This window comes from Cavia porcellus, unplaced genomic scaffold (genome assembly GCF_034190915.1).
Source record: "Cavia porcellus strain 051 isolate PalLab524CR breed Dunkin Hartley unplaced genomic scaffold, mCavPor4.1 scaffold_17, whole genome shotgun sequence".
In the NCBI taxonomy this organism is placed as follows: Eukaryota; Metazoa; Chordata; class Mammalia; order Rodentia; family Caviidae; genus Cavia; species Cavia porcellus.
In genome coordinates this window covers 60,947,945-60,953,339 of record NW_026947500.1, presented here as the reverse complement: position 1 = coordinate 60,953,339, position 5,395 = coordinate 60,947,945, and positions in this window count along the sequence as shown.

The window sequence follows — 5,395 nt, the reverse complement described above, 5'->3', positions numbered from 1 at the left end:
GAAGCCCCGTCAGCCAATTCACCGCCCCCAGACACTGTGGCTCCACCCACCATTTAGGAGTGACGGAGTAACTGGCCAATCCGTAGCCATCCCGTGAGGCGGGCCCTGGTTACGGTCAGAAGGTTGCAGCCTCCGAGTAGACAAGCAAATTGAAATGAAGAAAATGATGACGGACGGATCTATTTACCTATCAAAATGAGAAATTCTGTTGATCAACATCTACACAGGCCAATAGAAAGGTATCAGGTTGTGTCTCTGAGGGAAAGATGCGGCCCTAAAGAACCCTGGGCAGAGGCAGCCAAGCGTAGGGCACTAAGCCCCACCCAGGACCGGGCTTTCTGTCCAATAATGAGACTGCTTGAGATGTCCCTTATTAGGGTCCTGGCAACTGTTGCGGTGCTATGAAGATTGACATCTTCCAAGCCAAAGACCTTGTACGAGGGCGGGGAATTGATAACTACTGACCAACGGAGTGCAGTGATTGGCATCCTAGGCGGCGGGGTTTGAGGCCTGGGTTGAATGAAATGGAGGTGTGGCTAGCGGAGGGGCGTGGCCTAGGCCATCGATGGGGCGGGATTAGGGCAGGGACGGGCTCGTGGGTTGAGTCTGGGAAGGGGCGTTGCCAGCACGCGCATTCTCTGTGCAGGTCTTGTGTTGTGGGCGGGGCGGTTGGGTTAGGGAGGAAAGCATGGAGAAGGACTGGGGTCCGCGGCCCTGGTTCTGGCCGGGTACCTTCTGTGAAGATCCCAGGGTGCGGCAGGTTTATCAAAGGATGGATAGCGCTGTGATTACTCTTTACAACCCTTTCCCCATCCTCCCAGTCTGATAACTCCCATTTAGGGTATGGATGGGATTGGGGAAGAAAGGCCCAGGTTAGGTCTCCAATGGATCTCCGCGTGGCCCAGCAGGGGTCTTACACCTGGGAGCTCTTTAAAAATATTTGATAAATGAATGAATGGACTCATGATTCTTTTAATAGGCAGGGAAAGAATGGCAATCACTCTAGTTAAGAGAGGGCTGTGTAGGGGGACAGTCACTGACAGTCGTCAAGATTTAGCAAAATAGACATTCATCTCAAAATGAGGGAGTGGGCTTTGGAGAGGGAGAAGAAAGGACTGTGTCACAGAAGAGAGTGTGACATAAGTTTGGAGCGGAGACTGAATTAAACATAAGGTCTCTAGGATGAGGACTGCCAGGACCTTCAAGGTCTGACATCCTGTGATTGGAGATTCTGTGTGGTCTTTTGAGCTGCAACTGATACCCACACGTGTTGATGGCTTCGGTCCGTCTCTGTAACAACTTCTGTTTCCTTCCTCTTCCTATGCCTTATACACTTATTACAATTCCAGAGCTATTGAGAAAATCCCCAAAACATTTCTAAAAATCCTGGTGGTAAAAATAAATATAATGCATTCCTCCTCCCCTCTCCATTCCTGTATTGCTTTCCCCATTTTTTTTTTTTTTTAAGAACAAATCTGACGTTTTAAAGCCAGTTTATGTGCAAGGTTTCCATCAGAGAGTACTAAGCTAAAGTCAATCTCAATCGCATTGTCCCTTGATTCCTAAGTGGACTTGGGATGTGGCCATGGACTGTCCCAAGGACAGACTGGGTATTAAATCAGGAGGGAAGGAGTGAAGTCAGGTAGGGTGGAGGCCAAATGAGCAGTAAGGGGCAGTCCCTGAGCTGGCTCTCTAGGGTCCCTCTGGTGGGGTCTGAGGAACCATCACAGGGCCCTCAGTGTGGGGTTCACCAGTATTTGAGGTTCTTCCCAGAAATGATGCCCCCAGGAAACAATAGAATATAGGGGAAACAAACTTCCAACCTACTAGATGTCCAGTACAAGCTTGTGTTCTCTAAAATCAAAGAATTAATTTTAGGAACAATGGAGGTTAAGAGCACAATATATTTATTAAAAAAAAGCTTCTGTATGAGAGAAAGACAGAAGGGGTTCTGAGTGGATTGCCCAGGGTCCTGCCTTTTCCACACATTTTTATAGAGCAAAATCATGAGGTGAGACAAGTCCACTGCAGGGCAACTGGGAACTTGAAAGGCAGACAGGGAGGAGGTGGGACAGAGCTATGGTCAACCAATAGGATTATGAGTATATTTGCTCAGGAATGATTAAATGAGGATCCAATAGGGAAGTTAGTCATGTAAGAAGCAGAAATAGGGCCTTTACCTGTGGGAGATTGGGTTAGTGGCTTCTTCTGGTTTCCTCAAGTTGATTGATACCTATTTAGAATATCAATCCCTGATGTTTATACTTAAAAGTATGGTTGCATTTGCTTTGTCTTTTGTCTTAAGATCTGGCGGGCAGCAGAAATGTTTGTCTCCTCCAAGGTTGCAAGGTATCTTCTACACTGGCTCCTTCAAGGGCCCAGCCCTATCTGCCTGCCTAAAATATTTCTATATAACTCAGTTACTTATAGCAAATAGATTGATGAGAGCCAAAAGCCTTCTGGGAACAGAAAACCTGGGACCTCTGGTCTCTCCTGGGATGTGGAGGTGCCTCAGAGACCCAGGAGTCCCAGAAAGACATCCTGTCTGGTTAGATTCTCAGGTCTTGCCCAAAAGAGAAGCAGCAGTAGAACCTGGGAATAAAATTCCACCAAGGAATATACCCAGGACATTTGACCTCCTTCTCACACTATGATGTCCATATAAAAGGTGGTTTTATTCTGTGCTCTCTTTGATTCCATTTTTATAGGTACAAGTGGAAGAAATCTAACAAATTCCTGTAGAAACAGAGCTGTTTCAGTCATAAACTGTACTTAGCTAATTAAATTCCTGCATTGCTTTTTTTTTTTTTTTTTGAGACAAGGTCTCCCTATGCAGTTCAGGCTGGCTTAAGCTGTATTGCTTTTTTTTTCCTTTAAAAAAACTCAATGCAGTATATAGAATTTTTTTGGATTTTTTTCCTTTTATTTTAGTCAATAGAACACCACACCATACCCCCAACTGCTAGACTGAACTCAGATATATAACTTGGATATAACTATATCTAAGTCCTTTTAAACAATTTTCGTTTAGAAATAGTCTTGCTAAGCTCTGCATTTGAACTTGCAATCCTCCTGCTTCAGCCTTAGAGGGTGTTGGAATTATAGGCATGCATGACAATACCCAGAAGAAGTCTTTATTTAATGTAGCAGGGTCTGTTACATTGCTCAGGCTTGACCTTGGACTCCAGGGAGTTCAAAGCCTCAACTACCAGAGCAGCTGGACAGAAGGTGCATCCACTATGCCTGGCTCATGTCTAGGAGTCATTCTTATCAGAAGTATTTTCCTTCATGCAATATTTACAGTAAATATTAGATGTATTCATTAAATGTAAAGATGGAATACTTATGTTTTATTAAGCCCTTGTTATGGTTGGTGTTTGTGTATCCCCTTAAAGCCTCACATTGTCATGGGAGCAGGCTTCTGGAGTTTGTGACTGATTCATGATCCAATGCTGGGATTGTGAATGTGTATCTTACACCCACCCTAGGGTGGGATACCATATAAGGACAGGAAGAGGCTTCTGTTGGCCTCCCTTTTTTCTCTTGTTGTTTTTGCTGTCTTTCTCCATGATGAATGGTTGCCCTGGTACTACACCACCCTGCTTTGGAGTCAGTTGATTATGGACTGAAACCTCCACAAACTGTGAGCTAAATAAACTTTCCCTTCCTTAATTTTGGGTGTTGGGTATTTTGTCTCAGCAATGAGAGAAAAGTAAGACAGAATTAGGTACTAGAGAAGTGGGGTCATTGCTGTGACTATATTTGACCATGTAGTGCAAGAGCCTTTGCGAATGGCTTGTGGGGAGAGTTTGGAAAGATTTGGAGATATTGCCTGAAAGAGTAGCACTGGAATGCTTTAGGCTGTTCTGTATGGGAGGTTCTGGTCAGAGCTCAGAAGACCAAAATGTTGATAGAAATCCTGCTGGTAAACATCAGGTTTCTGCTGGGAAGAAGGACCATATTGGCTGTTAGAATTTAGACAGTGTGTGTTATGGCTCGGAAGAAAGTTTGTCTGCATTTTGCTCATGGCCAGAGATTTTTCCAGCACTGAGATTAAGGCTAGTGGACTAATTAACCCAGCAAAAAGATTTTTCAATGCAGTCTAATGTTGAGGTTATGGCATAGCTATTGTTGGGGGCTTTTAGCCAGGTTTATGTTAAGAATCAAGAGCAAAGAGCCAAATATAATAATTTAAAATTTTGTGAGTTTGGCCACAAAGGAAACTCCAGTAAAGCTGCAGACTGCAAAGGTAGAGCAGAGGAAATCTTGATTGCTGAAAAAGAACACAAGAATTGGAAAGATGGTCTGAGGGCATCACAAGAAGCAACAGGGCTCTACCCTTTGTAGCCTCAAAACTGCAAAAGTGAAAGACTTTGAGGAGAAAGCCACAGAGCACCAAGTTCCAAAATGATGGTGGCATAGAGAATTTGTTCCTCAGAATCAGATTCAGAGTGCTTTGCAATCCAGGCACTTAACCCCAACAGCCAAGAGAGAAAGAAAGCCTCCCTACTCCTCCAGCTGGTAGCAGATCTTGGCATCATCCACATGGTGCTAATTTTAGGTGCAGAACACAAGAGTTCTGAGGTTAAGTGGCTTCCACTAGATTTCAGAAGGCCTGGGAGGCCAAGCAATGTGCCCCTAGAGGGCAATGTGTGAAGCTATGAATGTGAGGCCAAAGGTGCAGTGGAAAACTCAAGTTTGGAAAAGCCAGGAACATGAATCCTCTAAGGAAAGCTGCAAGGAGCAAGCAATGTGGGCCTAAGAGAGAAGCCATAGGAGTTACAACCTTCAGAAGTGATGTAGGGACAGAGTTATGTAAACCCTTTGGAGCTCACAAATTACCACAGATTGCTTCAGCTGTTCCACATGGAACTATAAGACTTAGTATTTGCCCTGATGGATTTTGGACTTGCTTTGGTCCCAATCCTTTGTAACCTCCTGCTTGTGCCTTTTGGAATGGTAATGTTTATCTTGTGCTATTGAATGTTGAAAGTGTTTAACTTTCAGTTTGTATAGGGCTCACAGCTAAAAGGAGGAGACCTGAGACTTGAACTTTTCAGCAAAGCTGAAACTTTTAGGATTTTGCAACTCTTGGAGAGAGACTAAATACCTTTTTCATAAAGGATGTGCATGAGTCTTTGGGGAGCCAGGGGTGAATGTTTTGGTTTGTGTCTGTGTGCCCCCCCCCCAATCTCATGTGGTCATGGGGGCAAGCTTCTAGAGTTTGTGATTGATTCATGATCCAGTGTGGGGATTATGGCTGTGAGTGCTAACCCACCCGAGGGTGGGCAGCCTGGATACCATATAGGGACAGAAACAGTCTTCTCTCTCTCTCTCTCTCTCTCTCTCTCTCTCTCTCTCTCTCTTCCCCTTTTGCTGTTTTGCTGTCTGCTGC